This window comes from Marmota flaviventris, chromosome 18, assembly GCF_047511675.1.
Source record: "Marmota flaviventris isolate mMarFla1 chromosome 18, mMarFla1.hap1, whole genome shotgun sequence".
Lineage (NCBI taxonomy): Eukaryota > Metazoa > Chordata > Mammalia > Rodentia > Sciuridae > Marmota > Marmota flaviventris.
This window is the reverse complement of record NC_092515.1, coordinates 23,795,565-23,819,151: the sequence shown is the minus strand read 5'-3', so window position 1 is coordinate 23,819,151 and position 23,587 is coordinate 23,795,565.

Below are 23,587 nucleotides of genomic sequence, written 5' to 3'. Positions count from 1 at the left end.
GATATCATGGAGGAAAATATTGGACTCCATTGCCAAAAAAAAAAAGAAAGGGGGGCCCAGTGCTCCAGGGCCCATGACCACAAATATATGGGGCATTGGAGGAATCCAGTAACACCATCACAATAGTGCCAAGGACTCATTATCCATCAAATTCTTCATTAGACAAACCAAAGGGAGCACAGGGTTGGACATCTGTGCCTCTGCCAGAGCAGTACTAACTCCACAGATGGGAGTTCAAATCATTCCCACAGGGGTAAAAGGACCTCTTTCCCAAGGAAAAGTAGGCTTATTGTTGGTACGCAGTTCTTCTACTCTAAAAGGATTTATGATAAGTCCAGGGGTAATTGATCCCAATTACGAAGGTGAAATAAAAATTATAGCCAGTTCTCCAAGGGGTATATCAGTAATTTCACCAGGAAGCAGAATCACAAAATTATTAATAATACCCAGCCTACATGATGAATTTTCCAGTCATACTGCAGAAAGAGGTTTTGGGGGATTAGGCTCCACAGGTATAGATTGGGCTATGCTTTCTTTAAATTTAGATTATCAGCCCATGCTAAAATTAAATATACAAGGACATGAATTTAATGGGCTACTGGATACTGGTGAAGACTTTAGTATTATCTCCCGCCAGGAATGGCCAAATATTGGCCATTACAACAAGCCACTCAAACGTTTAGAGACCTAGGAATGGTGACTAATCCCCATAGAAGTGTGATGGTATTAGATTGGAAGGATCCTGAAAGATGTGAAGGAACTATACAGCCATATGTATTGGATGATGTACCTATAAATTTATGGGGATGAGATGTTCTAGATCAATTAGGACTAATATTAACAAATAACTTCAATTCAAATGCACCCACTATTATGGCTAGACAAGGTTTTAGGAAAGGAAAAGGTTTAGGAGAACAAGGACAAGATATAGTGGCACCAATACAAATAGATCAAAAAACAGATAAACTGATTGGGATTTCAGGAGGGGTCATTGAGACAATAAAAATTACTTGGAAATCAGAAAGGCCAGTATGGGTTCCTCAGTGGCCCCTGACTAAAGAAAAGATACAAGCAGCCCATGACCCGGTCAAACAACAATTAGCGGAGGGACATATACAACCCTCTGCATCTCCCTAAATACTCACATTTTTGTCATCAAAAAGAAATCTGGTAAATGGAGATTATTGCAAGATTTAAGAGCTATTAATAACAAGATGGTTATCATGGGGATTCCTGAATTGTCAGCTTTGCCAAAAGCCTGGTATGTTTTAGTTATAGATATTAAAGATTGTTTTTTTTTTTCCATTCCAATTCATCCTGAGGATAGTCCAGGTTTTGCATTTACTGTCTCTGTGCTGAATCATGAAGGTCCTGATCAGAGATACGAATAGAAAGTATGCTCTCAAGGGATGGCTAAAAGCCCAACTATGTGTCAAATTTATGTTAACAAAGCAATCCAGCCACTTAGAAATCAAAATCCCGAACTACAAATATTTCACTATATGGATGATGTATTATTAGCACACAAAGATAAAATCACATTGTTAGAATGTTATTCCACACTTACAAACATATTAAAAATTATAATCTTGAGATAGCAATAGATAAAGTACAGTTGAATTTTCCGATTAATTATTTAGGAGTTCTATTATCCTCCACCATGGTTGGGCCACCAAAATTCAAATACGAATAGATCATCTTAAAACACTTAACAACTTTCAAAAGTTGTTAGGAGACATAAATTGAATAAGGCCTTATCTAGGCATACCAACAGGAGAGTTGGGACTTTTATTTAATATCCTAAAAGATCCATCAGATCCAAATACACCACGCATGTTAATGCCTGAAGCAAGAAAGACATTAAAACTCATTGAAACATATATGTAAAATATGCATTTGGATAGAATTCATATGTTTGCATTTATTATTTATTGTACTACCAACAAAAATATTCCTACAGGAGTATTTTGGCATGAAAGTCCATTATAATGGATACATTTATCTTATTCACCTAACACTATTCTTACTAGGTATCCTGAGGCTGTAGGACACTTAATACTCAAAAGAATAAAAGCAGCAAAGGGAGTGTTTGGAATTTCTCCTAATTAATTATTATTCCATATACTATGTATCAAATTAATGAGTTAGCTAATGAGTTAAATACTTGGGCAATAATCATGTGCAAATCTACTTGTTCATTTGAAAATCACCTACCATCCAATCCTTTGTTGTCTTTTTGGTCCTCACATCCTGTAGTTATTCCAAAAATGAAAAGAAAAACATCTATCATGAATTCTCCAAATATATTCACTGATGGGTCAAATAATGGTACACCAGCAGTAATTACCCCTGATCAAGCTTTTACATTTTTAGTACCCAAACAATCAGCTCAAAAGGTAGAACTTAATGCAGTATTACAAGGTTTTTTGATGTTTAAAGATTTTGTATTTAATTTATTTTCTGATAGTCAGTATATAGTTAATGCTATAAATTCCCTTGAAGATGCTGGTAGGATTACTCCTTCTTCTACTGTTTTCTCTTTGTTTTCTGATATACAAAGTTTAATATGTGACAGAAAAGATCCATTCTTTATAGGACATATCAGGGCACATACAGGATTGCCTGGAGCCCTTAGTTTGGGAAATGATTTAGCAGATAAAACCACACATGACATATATATTTTTTCTACACTAGAAGAAGCTACAAATTTTCACAAATTCTTCCATGTTAATATTAACACTTTATAAAAGCATTAAAAAAAAAACTAAAGAACAAGCTAGACATACAATAAAACAATGTTAAAATTGTGTGACTTTTATACCACAAGTTAAACTTGGAATCAATCCTAGAGGACTGATACCTAATCATACATGGCAAATGGACGTCACACACTTGCCAGAATTTGGAAAATTAAAATATCTGCATGTTACAGGTGATCTTCTTCCGGATATTTAATGGGCTCCCTTCATACTGGAGAAAAAACTAAAGATATCATATGTCATTGCTTGCAAAATTTTGCCACTGTGGGCATTCCAAAACAGTTAAAAACAGATAATGGCCCTGACTATACTTCTACTTATTTCAAGCAATTATGCTCATCATTTGGCATTACTCACATAACAGGAATCCCTTATAATCCACAGGGACAAGGCATAGTTGAAAGAGCTCATCAAACTATTAAGATGTACTTATTAAAACAAAAAAAAAAAGGAATTGGGAAAGGATATAAATCCCCCAAAGATAAACTTAACATAACCCTTTTTATGTTAAACTTTTGAAATTTTGATTCATAAGGACTTAGTGCTGCAGAAAGGCACATGTGTCCAAAAAATGCACATAAGCCAAAGGTACTTTGGAAGGATATTCTAACTGGACAATGGAAAGGTCCTGACCCAGTGATTGTCTGGAGTTGAGGGTCTGTTTGTGTGTTTTCACAGGATTCCAGAAAGACTAACTAAATCAATATCTACAGACCAAAAAGAAGATGATCCGGCTCAAAATCCATAACACCTGATATCCAGAACCCCAGTTTAGCTATTCTTACGTTTGTGATAATGGTTTTCCTACACCTGGAGGCTAATGAGCACCATTAAGGCTTATTACAAATGTAAAAAACCTTGAGGCTTACTTGTGGGAATACCTTCAAACCCATATGCAAGTTACAAAAAGAATTTATTTTATTTTTTGAGCTCATACAGACCTAGGTTAATGTTTTTCTGATCAGTTTTATGTTTTGTAATCAACTTTGCAGTTTTTAAACTTGGCAATGGAGATTTCACCTGGGAAAATCTACCAGGCCTTTAATGTTGTGTTATGTGTGCACACTCATGTTATGTGTTGTATGTCTGTATGAGCATATGTCCATATATTAGGAGCACTCATGAAAAAAATGGATCCAAATATTTTTTTATTCACGTGATTTAAACACTTTAATTTAAATTGGGTATTTTTTTAGGTGAACAAATAAGGAGGTTAACATATCTGTTTATTTACTTTCACCTTTCCTTTTCATTATATTTGATAATTCTGTTCAGGATAATGTAAATAATTTAAAGTATTACTGAAAAACCAAATGAGACTTCGGAATCTGCTGCCATCATCACAACTGTTGCTGTTTCTGCTGCTGCTTCTACAGCTTCTGCGATGGCTGTCACACAAACTGTAGAAACTGCTGCATTAATATTTACTTCAAGAAGAAATAGACATATTAATGGATTCCTCTGCTTTAAGCTGCTTGTGGAACTTATGTGGACTATGTATCATTTATATGCATTATGAACTGATAAAACAAATTGTAATTAGTACCAGGGTATCTTAGCTGATGATGTCTTTTGTGGTACAATTTTTCCAAAAGGAGCCATCAATTGGCTTGGTATCATGGCATTTTGTATCCTGCCCCTTCTGCTTGTAGCAGGTTATCCACAAGTATGGCTGAGTGTGTTGGGCCAGTAGTCAAAGACGGGTAAGAACCAATTACAATGGTACCAACCTAAGAAAGGAGGCTGATGATTTGAGTTCAGACCATCCAATTATGGTAAGGACCATATGTAGTATTGGACAACCTAAAGCAGGCATGGTCCCTAAGCCACATACTTGTTTATATTAAACAAAAGGGGGAGAATATGAGGGCCACAACCAAGTTAAGATGGTGCCTGGCAGTATGCTAGGAGGAGTGGTTTCTGAGCCAACGCCAGCAAGCCATGAAGATGATGAGGATTCCTTAATGACAGACTGCTGTGTCTAGATGATGTCAATTAAGTTAAGATGTGTGTAATTAGCTGGGTATATGTACCTCTGCAGTCTGGCAGAGAAGCAGCTCCTGCTACCTTGAGTGTAGGTACCTGCTACTTTGAGTTCTCAGTTCCTGCTTAGTTCACTTGCAATACAGTAGTTCCTGCTTCAACCTTCAAGTTGCTTGTCACCCCTCAGTTATTTTGCCCAGCCCAGCCGGACTACGGCACTCAGCAAATATTTTTTTCACCTGATCTTGTTGATACTTGGCAGGAAAGATGAGTATACTAGTTGAACTTGGCTGCCACACTTTCGTTCTTCTAGGATGAAGTGTTCGTTTGCAGAAAAACGTTGAATTTTTAGGTTTCACTTCATTTTCTACTAAAGGGATAATTGCATTTGGAACTCTAAATCAAACACGGTTTGAGCTAGCTGATGAAAATTGACTAACTCAATTAGTTCTCAGTGTGCTCTCTATGCTTTGCTCCCTGTTGAAATTGCCCTAAGCAGAGGCAAAGAATATACACTTTCATTTGAAAGCATTTGCAGAGCTTCCACAGAACTATGAATTTACTGGAATATCAGAAACATTATTCCCCCAATCTTTTTGATACTTGGGAGGAAACATGAATATAACAGTTGTACCTTTCTGCACCCAATTTTTTCTTCTAGTTTGAAGCGATCATTTCCAGTAACACTTTGAATTTTTAGGTTTCACTTTGTTTTCCCCTCTAGGGATACATGCATTTGGAACTTTAAATAAAACATGGTTTGTGCTAGTGGCTTGAAACTTGAATCACTCTATTAGTTCTAAGTGTGCTCACTATTATTTGTTCCCTTATGTAACCTTATGCATAGGCAAGGAAAATTTACTTTCCTTTGAAAGACTTTGCAGAGCTTCCACAGAAATCCTAGTTTACTGAAACCTCAACATATATCTTTTCACCCAATTTTTTTGATACTTGGCAGGAAATATTAGTTATAAGTTGCCCTTGGCTGCCAAAGTTTCATCTAGGTGAAGATTCATTTCCAGGAACACTTTGAATTTTAAGGTTTCACTTCATTTTTCCATATACGGATACATAAATTTGGAACTCTAAATCAAACACAGTTTGGGCTAGCAGCTTGAAACTTGACTCACTCAATTATTTCTCAGGGCACTCTCTATGCTTTGTTCTCTGTTGATGTAGCCATAAGCAAAGACAAGGAAAATACACTTTAATTTGAAAGCATTTGAAGAGCTTTCACAGAATTCCGAGTTTACTGGAATCTCAGCAAATATTTCTTTCCCCTGATCTTGCTGACACTGGGCATGAAAGATCAGTATGCCAGTTACAATTGCCTGGCAAAATTTTGTTCTTCAATGTTGAAGCGTTTTTATGGAGGAACACATTGAATTTTTAGTTTGGAATTCCTTTCCCCTATAGGGATACATGCATTTGGAACTCTATATCTAACACAGTTTTTCCTAGCTGCTTGAAACTTGACTCACTCAATTATTACACAGTGAACTCTATATGCTTTGTTGCCTGTAGAAGTAACTGTAAGCAGAGGCAAAGAAAATACGCTTTCATTTGAAAGTGTTTGTACAACTTCTACAATATGCCGAGTTTATTGGAATCTCAGCAAATATTTTTTTTTACCCAAAGTTGTTGATTCTTGGCAGGACAGATGAGGATACTAGTTACACTTGGCTGCCCAAATTTTGTTCTTCTAGGTTGAAGCGTTCCTGTGCAGGAACACCTTGAATTTTGAGGTTTCAAATCATTTTCCTTTATAGGAATACAAGCATTTGGATCTCTAAATCAAACACGATTTGTGGTAGCTGTTTGAAACTTTACTCCCTCAATTAGTTCTCAGTGCACTCTCCATGCTTTGTTCCCTGTTGAAATAGCCCTAAGCAGAGAAAAGTAATATACAATTTCATTTGCATGCATTTGCATACCTTCCACAGAACTCGAATTTTACTGGAATCACAGCAAATATCTTTTCAATTGAACTTTTTGATACTTGGGAGCAAAAATGAGTATACCAGTTCTTCAAAGTTGAAGCATTCCTTTGCATCAACACTTTGAATTTTTAGGTTTCACTTCGTTTTCTCTTATATGTATACATGCATTTGGATCTCTAAATCGAACACGGTTTGTGCTCGCTGCTTGAAACTTGACTCCCTCAATTAGTTCTCATTGCAATCTCTATGCTTTGTTCCCTGTTGAAATAGCCCTAAGAAGAGACAACAAAAATACACTGTCATTTGAAAGCGTTTGCTGAGCTTCCACAAAACTCCGAGTTTACTAGAATCTCAGCAAACATTTTTTCACCCGATCTTGTTTCTACTTGGCAGGAAAGACAATTATAGAAGTTGAACATGGCTGCCCAAATTTTGTCTTTCTAAGTTGAATCGTTCATTTGCAGGAACACTTTGAATTTTTAAGTTTCACTTTGTTTCCCCCTATATGGATACATGGATTTGGAATTCTAAATGAAACATGGTTTGTGCTAGCTGGTTGAAACTTGACTTACTCAATTAGTTCTCAATGTGCTCTCTTTGCTTTTCTCCCTGTTGACGTAGCCCTAAGCAGAGGTAAGAAAAATACACTTTCATTTGAAAGCATTTGCAGAGTTTCTGCAAAACTCCAATTTTACTGGAATCTCAGCCAATATTGTTTTTCCACCCAATCCTGTGAACCTTTGTCATGAAAGATAAGCATACGAGTTGCACATGGCTGCCCAAGTTTCGCCCTTCTAGGTTGACGCATTCATTTGAAGGAACAGTTTGAATTTTTAGGTTTCACTTCTTTTTACCCTACAGGGATATAGGCATTCGAAACTCTAAATCGAACACGGTTTGTGTTAGCTGCTTGAATCTTGACTCACTTAATCTTAGAGAGCACTCAGGGTGCTCTCTAGGATTTGTTCCCTGTAGAAGGAGTCCTATTCAGAGGCAAGGAAAATAGTTTATTCTGTAAGCGTTTGCTAAGCTTCCAAAGAATTCTGAATATACTGTAATTTCAGCAACTATTTTTCAACCGATCTTGTTGATCTTGTTGATACTTGGTAGGAAAGACGAGTATATCACTTTCATTTGGCTGCCAAATTTTGTTCTTCTATGTTGAAGAGTTCATTTAGGGGAACACTTTGAATTTTTAGGTTTCAATTTCTTTTCCCCTGTAGGTATGAATGCATTTGAAAATCTAAATCAAACACGGTTTGTGCTAGCTGCTTAAAACTTGACTCACTTAATTAAAACTCAATGCATTCTCTATGCTTTGTTCCCTGTTGAAGTAGCCCTATGCAGAGGCAAGGAAAATACACTTTTAATTGAAAGTGTTTGCAGAGCTTCCACAGAATTGTGAGTTTTCTGGAATCTCAGAAAATAATTTATCACCTCATATTGTTGACACTTGGCATGAAAAATGAGTATAGTACACCAGTTTCACTAGGCCACCCAAATTTCATCCTTCTAGGTTGAAGCATTCATTTCCAGAAACCCTTTGAATTTTTAGTATTCACTTTGTTTTCCCCTACAGGGATACACACATTTGGAACTGTAAATCAAACAACGTTTGTGGTAGCTGCTTGAAACTTGAAATTCTCAGTTAGTACTCAGTGTGCTGTCTATGCTTTGTTCCCCGATGAAGTCGCCCTAAGAAGAGGCAAGGGATATACATTCTCCTATTCAAGCATTTGCATAGCTTCAACAGAACTCAGAGTTTACTGGCATCTCACCAAATACTTTTTCACCTGATAATATTCATTCTTGGCAGTAAAGATGAGGATACCAGTTGCACATGGCAGCCCAAATTTCGTTTTTCTAGGTTAAAGTGTTCCTTTGCAGGAACACTTTGAATTTTGAGGTTTCCCTTCATTTTTCCCTATAGGGATACATGCATTTTTTCCACCCGATCTTCTTGAAACTTGGCAGGAAAGATGAGGATACCAGTTGCACTTGGCTGCCCAAATTTGGTTATTCTATGTTGAAAGGTTTGTTTTCAGAAAAAACTTTGAATTTTCAGGTTTCACTTTCTTTTTCCCTCTAGGGATTCATGCATTTGGAACTCTAAATCAAATGCGGTTTGTGCTACCTGCATGAAACTTGATTCCCTCAATTATTTCTCATTGTGCTGTCAATGCTTTTTTCCCTGTTGAAGTAGTCCTAAGCAGAGGCAAGTAAAATACACTTTCATTTGAAAGCATTTGCAGAGCTTCTACCAAACTCTGAATTTACAGGAATCTCAGCAAATATTTTTTTTTTCACCAGAACACATTCATACTTGGAATAAGATATAAGGATACTAGTTACACTTGGCTTCCCAACTTTTGTTCTTCTAGGTTGAAGCATTTGTTTGCAGGAACACTTTGAATTTTTAGTTTTCCCTTCATTTTCCACTATTGGGATACATTATTTGAAATTCTAAATCAAACACAGTTTGTGCTACCTGCTTGAAACTTCACTGATTCAATTATTTCTCAGTGCACTCTTTATGCTTCCATCCCTCTTGAAGTAGCCCTAAGCAGAGGCAAGGGAAATACACTTTCATTTGTAAGTATTTGCACAGCTTCCACAGAGCTCCACGTTTACTGGAATATCACCAAATATTTTTTCACCAGATATTGTTGATACTTGGCAGGAAAGATGAGGATTCCAGTTGCAGATGGCTGCCCAAATTTTGTTCTTCTCTGTTGCAGCGTTCGTTTGCAGGAACACTTTGAAATTTTCGGTTTCACTTCATTTTTCCCTATAGCAATACATGCATTTGGAACTCCAAATCAAACACGGTTTCTGCTCCCTGCTTCAAAGTTGATTCACTCAATTAGTTCTCAGTGGGCTCCCAATGCTTTGTTCAGTGTTGAGGAGCCCTAAGGTGAGGCAAGGAAAATACACTTCTTGAAACTTGGCTGGAAAGAAAAGGACACCAGTTGCACTTGGCTGCCCAAATTTTGTTCTTCTAGATTGAATCGTTCTTTTGCAGAAAAACTTTGAATTTTTAGGTTTCAATTCCTTTTCCCCTCTAGGGATACATGCATTTGGAACTCTAAATCAAACATGGTTTGTGCTAGCTGCATGAAACTTGACTCACTCTATTAGTTCTCAGTGTACTGTCTACATTTTATTTACCTGTTGAAGTAGCCCTAATAGAGGCAAAGAAAATACACTTTCATTTGAAAGCATTTGCAGAGCTTCCCCCAGAACTCATACTCAGCAAATATTTTTTTCACACGATGTTGTTGATACTTGGCATGAAAGATGAGTATACCATTTGCACTTGGCTGCCCAAGTTTCGTTCTTCTACGTTGAAGTGTTTGTTTGTAGTAACACTTTGATGTTTTTTGGTTTTATTTCAATTTCCCATATAGGGATACATGCTTTTGGAACTATAATCAAACACAGTTTTTGCTAGCTGCTTGAAACTTGAGTCACTCAGTTAGTTCTAAGGGCACTCTTTATGCTATGTGCTCTGTTGAAGTAGCCTAAGTAGAAGCAAGGAAAATACACTTTCATTTGTAAAGTTTGCAGAGCTTTCACAGAACTCTGAATTTCCCAGAATCTCAACAAATATTTTTTCACCCAATCTTGTTGATACTTGGCAGGAAAGAAGAGGATACCAGTTGCACTTGGCTTCTCCAGTTTTATTCTTTTAAGTTGAAGCATTCGTTTGTAGGAACACTTTGAAATTTTAGGTTTCACTTCATTTTCCCCTATAGGGATACATGCATTTGAAACTCTAAATCAAACACGATTTCTTCTACCTGCTTCAAACTTGATTCATTTGGATCTCTAAATCAAACATGATTTTTGCTAGCTGCTTTAAACTTGACTCACTCAATTAGTTCTCAGTGCATTCTCTATGATTTTTTCTTGTTGAATTAGTCCTACGAAGTGGCAAGGAAAACACTTATATTTGAAAATGTTTGCAGTGCTTACACAGGACTCCGAGTTTACTGGAATCTCAGCAAATATTTTCTCACCCGATCTTGTAGATACTTGGCAGGAAAGATGAGGATACTAGTTGCACTTGGCTGCCAAAGTTTCATTCTTCTACATTGAAGCATTCGTTTGAGTAACACTTTGAAATTTTAGGTTTTACTTCATTTTCCCCTATAGGGATACATGCATTTGGAACTCTAATTCAAAAACGGTTTGTGCTAGCTGCTTGAAGCTTGACTCACTCAATTAGTTCTATTGTGCTCTCTATGCTTTGTTCCCTGTTGAATTAGCCCTACAAAGAGGAATGGAAAATACACTTTAATTTAAAAACGTTTGCACAGCTTTCACAGAACTCCAAGTTTACTGGAATCTCAGCAAATATTTTCTAACCCGATCTTGTTGATACTTGGCAGGAAAGATAAGAATATCAGTTGGGCTTGACTGCCCAAACTTTATTCTTATAGGTTGAAGCTTTCGTTTGCAGGAACACTTTGAATTTTTAGGTTTCACTTAATTTTCCCCTGTAGGGATAAATGCATTTGGAACTCTAAATCAAACACGGTTGGTGCTTGCTCCTTGAAACCTGACTATCTCAATTAGTTCTCAGTGTCGTCTTTATGGTTTGTTCCCTCTTGCCATAGCCCTACTCAGGTGTAAGATAAATACACTTTCATTTGAAAGTGTTTGCAGAGCTTCCACAAAACTCTGATTTTACTGGCAACTCAGGAAATATTTTTCAAACGAACTTGTTGATACTTCGCAGAAAACAAGAATACTAATTGCACTTTGCTGCCCAAATTTTGTTCTTCTATATTGAAGCATTCATTTCCAGCAACACTTTGAATTTTGAGGTTTCCCATGATTTTCCCCTAGGGATACATATATTTGGAATACTAAATCAAACTCAGTATGTTCTATCTCCTTGATACTTGACTCACTCAATTAGTTCTCTGTGCACTCTCTATGCTTTTTTCTTTGTTGAAGTAGCCTTAAGCAGAGGCAAAGAAAATACACTTTCATTTGAAAGCATTTGTAGAGCTTTATAGAACTCCAAGTTTACTGGAACCTCAGCAAATATTTTTTCAACTTGGCAGGAAAAATGAAGATTCCATTTGCACTTGGCTTCCCAAATTTTGCCCTTCAAGTTTGAAACGTTCATTTTCAGGAACACTTTGAATTTTTAAGTTTCACTTCATTTTTCCTAGTAGGGATACATTCATTTGGAACTCTAAATCATACACGGTTTGTGCTAGCTGCTTGAAAGTTGACTCACTCAAAGTTCTCAATGCACTCTCTATGCTATGTTCCCTTTTGAAGTAGTCCTAAGTAGAGGCATGGAAAATACGCTTTCATCTGAAAACGTTTGCAGAGCTTCCACAGAACTCCACTTTTCCTGGAATATAGGCAAATATTTTTTTCACCCCATCTTGTTGATACTTAGGACAAAAGATGACGATAACAGTTGAACTTTGCTGCCCAAGTTTCGTTTTTTTTTTTTTTTTTTTTTTTTTTTTTTTTTTACATTGAGGCATTCATTTGTAGGAACATTTGAATTTTTAGGTTTCACTTCATTTTCCCCTAGAGGGATACATACATTTGGATCTCTATTTCGAACACAGTTTGTGCTAGGTGCTTGAAACTTGAGTCACTCAATTAGTTCTTATCATACTCTCTAAGCTTTCTTCCCTGTTGAAGTAGCCCTAAGTGGAGACAAGGAAAATACACTTTCATTTGAAAGCTTTTGCAGAGCTTCCACAGAACTCCGAGTTTACTGTAATCTCAGCAAACATTTTACAAATGAACTTGTTGATACTTGCCAGGATAGATAAGGATACTAGTTGCACATTGATGCCCAACTTTCGTTCTTCTAGGTTGAAGCATTTGTTTGCAGCAGCACTTTGAGTTTTGAGGTTTCACATCGTTTTCTCCTATAGGGATACAGGTATTTGTAACTCTAAATCAACCACAGTTTGTGCTAGCTGCTTGAAACTTGACTCACTCAATTAGTTCTCTTTGCACTCTCTCTGCTTTGTTCCTTGTTGAAGTAGCCTTAAGGAGAGGCAAAAAATACACTTTCATGTTGAGAGCCACAGCCGAAGGGGCCCCAGCAAACTTCCAGCTGCCAGCAAACTTCCAGCTGCCGGCTGATGATTGGCTCACAGCGGCCCCAGCAACATCTAGCTGATTAGCTCCTCTGCGGTGATGCTCATTGGGCTGTTTCCCTGCCCTTTCAGACCACGGAGCTGCTCATTGGGGGACTTTTTTGGCTCTGCCCACGTGACCCAGCCAATCGGCCTCAAGAGCAGGAGGATTGTGGGAGGTGGAGAGAAGCTTGTGTGGGAGAGAGAGGCTTGTGGAAAGCCGGTGGTGGCAGTTGAGGCTCTGAGGGTTTTTCCTGAGAGGCTGTTTTGTTTGGCGTGTGTGGTTCTAAAAATAAAGTTAGTTTCTTTTGACAAGTGGCTCCTGATTGTGCCCAGCCAGACTGCGGCACTTTCATTTGAAAGTGTTTGCAGAGCTTCCACAGAACTCTGAGTTTACTGGAACCTAAGCAAATATTTTTTCACCCAATTTTGTTAATACTTTGCAGGAAAGATTAGGATTCCATTTGCACATGGCTGTCCAAATTTCGTTCTTTTAGGTTGAAGCATTTGTTTGCAGTAATACTTCAAATTTTTAGGTTTCAGTTCTGTAGAGAATCACATGTGACTGAGTAACTATTACTGTCCTTGATGGAGTCTGCCCTCTAACAGGATATTCTGTCAATGTATAGATAGGTAACAGCGGACATGCTTGAGAAGAGGTGTCTTCGGTCCTTTGGAGGGCCTGCTTGCAAATGAGAGGCTCCTTCAAAATTTAGATAAGGTAACAGCGGACATGCTTGAAAATGAGATGTCTACTGTCCTTGGGAGGACTTGCCTGCAAACGGTGATTCTGCCAAGTGGGCTAGGAGGGCGCTATCAAAAAATTTATTTTCTGTTCTTAACAAAGAGCAGAGTTCAGCCTGCTCCAGGCTGAGATTAGATTAGCCATGAAAAGCAGTTCACTTCTGATTAGACAGTAAAACTTCTGTTTCCTATGTTTCATTTGCTGAAAGACCTGATTTATTGCTGTTGGAAGGCTGCCTTCTTTGTTCACAATACTATAAAAAGATTGCTTGCATACAATAAGGGACTTTTTATCTGCTGCTGCTTTGCTTGTTCTGCTTCTTCTTTCTTTCTCATGCTGACCTGGGAGTGAATTACTGCAAAATTTGGTGTAGTCCGCAGTATCTAGCAACGAAAGGGTCAGCACCTTGGGTTAAGAAATCAAAAGTGGGACTTTGGGGATTAACAAAATATTGAAAGGGTATCATCCTAGGTTGAAAGAAACTGTAGGGGGACTTTCAGAACTAACAAAATATCGAAAGGGTATTTCCCTGTGTTGAAAGAGACTTTATGGTGACTTTGAGAACTAACATGGGAAACTCCCAGTCCTTAAATGAACAATATATGGAGTTACTACACAAATTACTGTATTCCATAGGTGTGAAAACATCTCATAAGAGACTCAAGGAGTTATTTAAAATTATAAAATGTCATTGTCACTGGTTCCAGCATCAAACCAGGGTCCAATTAAATTTAGGGAAATGGAAATTGGTTGAAAAAGAGCTCCATAAGCAGCATCTGGCTGGAAATGATATTACTTTGAAGATTTGGACATTGGGTAGCGCTATTACTCAAGCATCACAATTATTAAAAAGCAATAATGAAAAGGGTTCTCATTGTGAAAGCCAAGTTGATACATCAAAATCTGACACTAATGTTAACAAAACGGAGCCCAAGGAAGATATCTGTGATACTATAGATGATTCTCCTAAATCAGATCTGGATGATGAGGAAGATTCAGAAAGTTCAGATAATGACTCCAGTATGAAAGAAATTATGGAGGCTTTTGTGGAAAAAATGAAATTAAAAAAAAAAAATCAAAGGTCCTCTCTTAAACCTACTACTTCTTCTAATACTTCTCTCTTTCCAATGACAAAGTATAGAGTTGATATGGGTAAAGAACAACAGCACTTTTCATTTCCTCTTACTATGATATATGATGATGATGACCTTACAGCTCTCTCTGGTGGTTTTGTTAATCCACCACATTTATTTCCTATAACTAGACAACAAAACCTTCATAATCCCCAAATGATGTTCATTATACTACAGTGAAATACGAATTTATAACAGATTGTAACAAAAAAGATAAAGGTGTCTTTTACCTAAACTAAACAAAAAAGGTAAATTTTATGGTACTTTCTAATTAATTCTAATTCTGTATTTTTTGAGCTCATAATTTTGATCCTACAGACCTAAGTTAATGTTTTTCTGATCAGTTCTATTTTTGATCAACTGTGGAGTATTTAAACATTACAATAAAATTTTCATTTAAAATAACTTCAATGCCTTTATTGTGTTATGTGGGCACACTTGTATAATATGTTGTATGTCTGTGCATATGTCCATATATCATGTACATGATATAAAGATTGATATATATGTAAAGAGCACTCATAAAATTTTTTAAAAAAATGGATCCAAATATTTTTAATTCACTGATTTAAATGGTTCAATTTAAATTGGGTAAACAGATAAAAAAATAAGATGTCTTTAACATGTTAATGTCTGATGTGCTTTGGTTCTAGGACTTTACTTTAAAAACAACAAAAAATGGCTAATACTGTTCATTATACTTGTCTAATGTTTTGATAAAATAAGTAAATTAATTAGACATAAGATTACTCTTTTATGAGTACTTTTGTTAAATATCTGATTGATTTACAAGGTTAATATGCTAAATATTAAATATAACATTAAATGCTTTTAACTCCTTAAACTACATTACATAACATTATTGATAATTTTTTTAAGTTGGTGAATAATAAAAATCAATCAATAAATAAATCAATAAAAAATAAATAAATGGTTGCTTTGTCATCCCTAATATTTAAACACTATATTTTCATAATATGGTAAACATATGTGATTAATTGTGTACTGCAAATAACAAAATATCTCTTATTAAAATGGAATAATTTGCCTAAATTCAAAAATTTACAAGGATTGTTTCAAAGTGTGAATAAACAAGGAGTTAACAAAAAAATTAGAAGGTTCTAGGTATGAATTTAATAGAAAAAATGTGTTTGTGGAAGTGAGTAAATAAGAGGGTTTAAGCAAGTGATAAAGAAGTTCTATGTATGTTGGCTATATAGGTTTAAGTAAGTGATAGAGAAGGTCTGTGTGCGTTGGCTATATATATATATATATATATATATATATATATATATATATATATATATATATATATTTCTTGAGCAAGTAATCTTGAAGGAATTAAAGATTATAAAACTATGGTTACAAAACAACTGTTATTTTGCAATACTCTCATATGTTATTTCTTGAATTGCTAAACTTAATTAATATAAAAACACCAATAGTAATTGTGGTACTATTACTCTTCTTTGTACATTAAATGTGTTCATATTTTCCAGGTGTATAAATCATTAAGATAGCAGCTTTAAAAAAAATTATATCAAGGTGGTGTTCTCCAAAATGTTGCATGGTAATTTTAGGCTTATAAAAATAACATATTGGAGATTTATTTGTATCATTTAATGTTCTATAACTGGGCCTATTATCAATAAGATATATAAAGTTTTATGTTATTTTTTTACACTGAGGTACAATTTAAATGTATTTTTTAAGTTAATGAGAGACTAATCTACATAAAGTTTAATATTATAAAACACAAAAATATTTTTCTATTTTTTTTACAAAAAGCTAAAAGTTTTCAGCTTTTTTATTTCATGTTTTAGATGTGTTATCATTGTGTTAATTAATACTCAAATAAACTTAAACAATTATTTATATAAAATTTATAAAATAATATTTAAAAACCAAAATAAACTTTAAAAATACAACCCTTTACATAAGATTTATAATGAGCCCTGCTTACTAAGATAAGTCTCTATATCCTATCTCACTACATGTAAAAATAACTACAAAAATAGTAGGCCAAATTTCAATATATTTTACTCATATTAGAGCACTTTCTACACTGCCAGGACCATTAACTAGGAAAAATCAAAATATTGATCAACTATTATTCCCCTTACAAAAGACTCATCTAGAATATGCTTTACATCATACAAACACTAAAGACTTTATAAAAAATACAAAATAACTCAAAAACAAATATATGAAATTGTAGCTAACTGCTCATCATGTGCTCCTTTTAATATTCCTTACTGTCCTCCTGGCATTAATACAAGGGGACTCCATCCTAATGCCCTTTGACAAATGGATGTTGTTATAATTCAGGCATTTGGATGACTAAGATAAGTACATCATACTATTGACACTCATGCTCATTTTCAATGGGCCACAAAATTATCTTCAGAAAAAGCTGATGCAGTCATTTCTCATTTATTATCTTGTTTTGCTATCATGGGAATACCTAGAAAACTTAAAAATGGCAATGCACCTGCATATACCTCACAAAAATTGCATTCATTTTTTTCAAAAACATGACATTACACATACATTTGTCATACCTTATAATAGTCAGGGTCAAGCTATTATAGAAATGGCAAATCATATGTTAAGTGAATATATACTAAAAATAAAAAGGGGGGATATGGCTATGGCTTATACACCTCAAAATATACTTCATAAAACTTTACAACTTTAAATTTTTAAATGTTTGGTCAGCTTCCAAGGTTCCTGAAGCCCAGCAACATTTCTCTGTATTTAAATCTCAGCCATTATTTCTAAAATCGGAAATACCTATATGGTACAATGATGAAAATGAAGAATGGATTTCTGGGTTGTTGCACCACATGGGAAGGGGGTTTGCTCTAATTTCTACAGGTAATACACCTTTCTGGGTACCTTCAAGATTTATCAAATTGCAGAATGAGCGACCCATTTGTCAGAAAATTTCAGGAGCTGTCAATGCAGAGAACTTCTATGATGGCAACGAGAACAGCAGACCCCTCAATAGGGGACAGATGAAAAAATTGACCCAAGAAGCTGAAAAAACCCTTCAAAAGGCAAATCAGCCTTTAAATCCTGTTAATCTTTTCTTAGCTATTCTTGCAGTTATTAATTGCCAGGTAAATGTAGATTTGGCTCATTCTTTTGCTTATTGGGCCTATGTTCCTAACCCTCCTTTGGTGTGCAGTGTTTCCTGGGGAGAACCTGAAGTTCATGTGTGTACTAATAATACTAATATTCCCCCCTCCTGTATGTGGGGGATATGAAGATATTTCATTCCATAAAAATCAGTATAATATTTCTAATATAACTGTAGGTGTTGAAGGAGTCCCAATGTGTATAGGGGCTCGTTCGTTCTGTTTGCTTCTTATAGCACATAGTGATTCTCATTCCTATCATAGTTATTCTACTTCTGTTTTTACTGTCATGATATCTTTCCGAGGATTTAATACCTCTAGTATGTATGTTAATTAATCATCGCTAACATCTGAAGAATGTTTTGTCAGAACTCATCTTCCTTTATGTTCAGTTAAATATTTTGAAACCGTTTTAACTCATTGAGAGTGGGAAAAATATTGTGATCATCACCCTCAAACAGTAGTCAAATATCAAACTATCACTATAGTTGATTGGAGTCCTGATCATTCTGAATTTATAGAAAGTTGGTCAAATCTTAATTTAAGATGGCATCGACATAATGGGACAATATATGCTTGGGGTAATGAGACAATTAAAATGCAACATTATGCGTTGGTCCCTCCAATGTTGCAGCATATTCAAGGGGATATATAGAAATTATGAGCAGTATCTGGGAAACTCACTATATGGACTGGAAACTTCACATTTGATGTATCCCATTCTTCTCCTTTTGAAGTACATCTACATAATAATCTGACTTATTTTGTTTCTGCATATGTTAAATTCCCTTATTCTCTTTGATTGAGAACTGGGAATGGAATGAAACTTGAGGAACAATATCATGTATAGACTGTTATCTTACTCAATGTGTAAATAGAACTAATTGGGAATTAATAGAAATTAATAATTATTCTTTAGTCATTGTTAAAGCTCACACAGAACTGTGGGTGCCTGTTAATTTGACTCGTCCTTGGTCTGATTCATTGTCTGTTACTCATTTCTACAATGCTGTTCATGTTTTGTTACATCACTCTTGATGATTAATAGAAATAGTTATAGCTTCAATCCTTGCAGTTGCTTCTGTAACTGCCACTGCTGCAGTAGCTGACGTTGCTTTAAATCCAGGCATTCAAACTGCGGATTTTGTGAGAACATGGCATCAAGATGCTCACTTATTATGGCAACTACAAAAGGATTTAGACTCTCAATTGGCTACAGATGTGATAAATTTACAACATACTCTTTCCTAGCTTGGCGATCAAGTGAGTATCTTGGCTACCAGAAGTGTTCTGAAGTGTGACTGGAATTCTATTCATATTTGTGTGACTCCTGTGCCATATAATACCAGTGATTCCTGGAAAACTGTTAAAAAACGGGTAAATGGACATCAAAATTTAACTTTAGAATTTATAAATTTGGGAAAAAAACTATTATGGACTCGTTTAGTAAGACATTACCTGAACTAACAGGATCTGACATTTTAGAAAAATTGTCTTCAAGTATTGCTAATTTAAATCCTATAAGTCATTTGTCTACCTTGTTGTCAAATTCTTTAGGTAACACTGTAATAATTTTTGTTTTGTGATTTGTTTTGTATATAGTCTTCCAACGATGGAATAAGCGATGGCAACTGAAACGTGAAACCTCTCTTATTGCTTCTGCTATGGCTCATTTACAAAACCAAAAGGAGGGAGATGTAGAGAATCAGATGTGACTGCGTAAATATTACTGTCCTTGATGGAGTCTGCCAGCATATGGGATATTCTATCAAGGTATAGATAGGTAACAGCAGACATGCTTGGCAAATGAGGTGTCTGCTGTCCTTGGGAGGGCCTGCTCGCAAATGAGAAGCTCCTTCAATGTTTAGATAAGGTAACAGCAGACATGTTTGAAAACGAAATGTCTGCTGTCCTTGGGAGGACTTGCCTACAAAAGGGATGTTCTGCTATGTGGGCTAGGAGGTCACTAAGAAAAATTTTATTATCTGATCTAACAAAGAGCAGAGCTCAGCATGCTCAAGGCTGAGAGTAGATTAGCCATCAGAAGAGGGTCACTTCTGATTAGAAAGTAAAATTTCTGTATGCTACCTTAAATTAGCAGAAAGACCTGATTTATTGCTTTTGGAAGGCTGCCTTCTTTGTTCACAATACTATAAAAAGATTGCTTGTATATAATAAAGGACTTTTTTCTGCTTCTACTTTGCTTGCTCTGCTTCTTCTTTCTTTCTCATGCTGAAGTGCGAGTGAATTACTGCAACACACTTCCTTTTCCCCTATCGAGATGCATGCATTTGGAACTCTAAATCAAAAATGTCTTGTGCTAGCTGCTTAAAACTTGACTCATACAATGTGTTTTCAGTGCCCTCTCTATGATTTTTTTCCCTGTTGAAGTGGCCCTAAGCAGAGGCAAGAAAAAATACACTTTCATTTGAACACATTAGCAGAGCTTGTACAGAATTTTGAGTTTACTGGAATCTTAGCAAATACTTTTTTAACAGAATCTTGTTCATCTTTGGCAGGGAAGATTAGGATTCCAGTTGCACTTCGCTGCCCAAATGTCATTCTTTTAGGTAGAAGCATTCCTTTGTAGTGTGATAGTAGCAGCAAATGTGACTCCATTTTGTTTTATGACTTCATCCTGTAAAACAACCATGCCAAGTAGAAGAGTCTTGACTGGAGCAAGATGTTCTTTTCCTTTTGCTATAGAAACCTTTAAGAACACGGAACTACCTAATGGGTTATTGTTTCTGTAACTAGGGTAACAGGGCTCTGTTTCTGTAACTGGGGTGACTTGGCTAATTGTGATTGGTTAGGCTCCCCTCTGCATGACTGCACTGTCCCGCTTCTGTAACCTGGCTTGCTTGCATTGGCTAGACCCCCGGAACATCCCTTTTGTGGTTTTCAGGCTTATAAGGAGTAACCTTGCAATTGTTCGGGGCTGATCAGAGGAACAGCTTTATGTTCTGGTCAGCTGCCACTGGTGTGCTTCAATAAAGGCTTGATTCGATTATACGTGAGTGGTCTGGAAGTCATTTTATGAAACCCTGGGACAAAGCTTAACTATAACATTAGGAACACTTGGAATTTTTAGCTTTCACTTTATTTTCCCCTTTAGGGAACTCTGAATGAAACACGGTTTCTGCTAGCTTCTTCAACCTTGACTCAGGCAATTTGTTCTTAGTGCACTCTCTATGCTTTGTTACCTGTAGAAGGAGCCCTAAGCACAGGTAAGGAAAATGTGTTTTTATTTGAAAGCTTTCGCTGAGCTTCCACCGGATTCTGAGGGAACTGGAATATCAGAAAATATTTTTTCACCCGATCTTGTTGATTCTTGGTAGGAAAGGTGAGTATACTAGATGCACTTGGCTGCCCAAAATTAGTTATTCTAGGTTACAACATTCATTTGCAGGAACACTTTAAATTTCTAGTTTTCACTTCGTTTTTCCCTATAGGGATACATGCATTTGGAACTCTAAATCAAACACATTTTTTGAAAAATTTCATGAAACTTGACTCACTCGATTAGTTCTCAGTGTGATCGCTATATATTGTTTCCTGTTAAAGTAGCCCTAAGAAGAGGCAAGAAAAAGGCACTTTACTTTGGAAGCACTTGCAGAGCTTCCAAAGAACTCTGAGTTTACTGGAAACTCAGCAAAAGTGTTTTGACCCAAACTGTTGATACTTGGCAGGAAAGATGAGTATATGAGTTGCACTTAGCTGAAAAAATTTTGTTTTTCTAGGTTGAAGCATTCATTTGCAGGAACACTTTGAATTTTTAGGTTTCATTTCCTTTTCCCATATAGGAATACATGCATTTGGAACTCTAAATCAAACACGGTTTGTGATAGCTGAATGAAGCTTGACTCACTCAATTAGTTCTCAGTGTACTCTCTAAGCTTCATTATCTGTTGAAAAAGCCCCAAGCAGAGGCAAGGAAAATACCCATCCATTGGAAAGTGTTTGCAGAGCTTCCACAGAACTCCGAGTTTACTTGAATCTCAGGAAATATTTTTTTCAACCGAACTTGTTGATGCTTGGCAGGAAAAAAAGAGTATACTAGTTGCAATTGGATGTCCAAATGTTGTTCTTCTAGGTTGAATCATTCGTTTGCAGGAAACCTTTGAATTTCTAGGTTTCACTTCATTTTCCCCTATAGGGATACATGAATTTAGAACTTAAATCAAACACGGTTTTTGCCAAATGCATGAAACTTTACTGACTCATTTAGTTTTCAGAGCCCTGTCTATGCTTTGTTCCCTGTTGAAGTAGACCTAACAGAGGCAAGGAAAACACACTTTCATTTTAAAGCATTTCCAGAGCTTCCACAGAACTCCGAGTTTCCTGGAATCTCAGCAAATATGTTTTCACCCGATCTTGTTGATACTTTGCAGAAATGATAAGTACACCAGTCGCACTTTGCTGCCAAAATTTCGTTCTTTTAGTTTTAAGCATTCGTTTGCAGAAACACTTTGAATTTTTAGGTTTCACTTCATTTTTCCCTATAGGGATACTTGCATTTGGAACTCTAAATAAAACACAGTTTCTGCTAAGTGCTTGAAACATGACGTGCTCAATTAGTTCTCAGTACACTCTCTATGCTATGTTCCCTGATGAAGTAGCCCTAAACAGAGGCAAGCAAAATACACTTTCATTTAAAGCGTTTGCAGAGCTTCCACAGAACTCTGAGTTTACTGCAAAATCAGTAAATATTTTTTCAACTGATCTTGATAATACTTGGCCAGAAAGATGAGGATACCAGTTGAACATGGCTGCCCAAGTTTCGTTTTCCTAGGTGGAAGAGTTTGCTTGCAGGAACACATTGAATTTTTAGGTTTCACTTCTTTTTCCCCTATAGGGATACATTCATTTGGAAGGCTAAATCAAACATGGTTTTTCCTAGCTGCTTGAAATTTGACTCACTCAATTAGTTCTCAGTGTACTCTCTATACTTTGTTCCCTGTTGAAGTAGCCCTAAGCAGAGGCAAGGAAAGACATTTTCATTTGAAATTGTTTGCAGAGCTTCCACAGGACTGAGTGTTTACTGGAATCTCAACAAATATATTTTCACTCGATCTTTGTGATTCTTGGCAGGAAATATAAGGATACCAGTTGTGCTTGGCTGCACAAGTTTCATACTTCTAGCTTGAAGAGTTCGTTTGCAGGAACACCTTGAATTCTTATGTTTCACACTGTTTACCCCTATATGGATACATGCTTTTGGAACTCTAAATCAAACACGGTTTCTGCTATCTAATTGAAACTTGACTCACTCAATTAGTTCTCAGTGCACTCTCTACACTTTCTTTACTGTAGAAATAGCCATAGACAGAGGCAAGGAAAATATACTTTCATTAAAAGCATTTGCAGAGCTTCCATAGAACTGCCACATTACTGGAATCTCAGTAAATATTTGTCAAAGGATCTTGTTGATACTTTGTAGAAAAGATACGGATACCAGTTGCACTTGGCTGCACAAATTTTGTTCTTTTAGTTTGAAGCATTCATTTCAAGAAACACTTTGAAATTATAGGTTTCACTTTGTATTCCCATATAGAAATACATGCATTTGGTTCTCTAAATCAAACACGGTTTTTGCTAGCTGCTTGAAACTTGATGCACTGAATTAGTTCACAGTTCCCTCTCTATGCTTTGTTCCCTGTTGAAGTAACCCTAAGCATATGCAAAAAAAATACACTTTTATTTGAAAGTGTTTGTAGAGCTTCCACAAAACTCTGTGTTTACTGGAATATCAGCGAATAGTTTTTCAC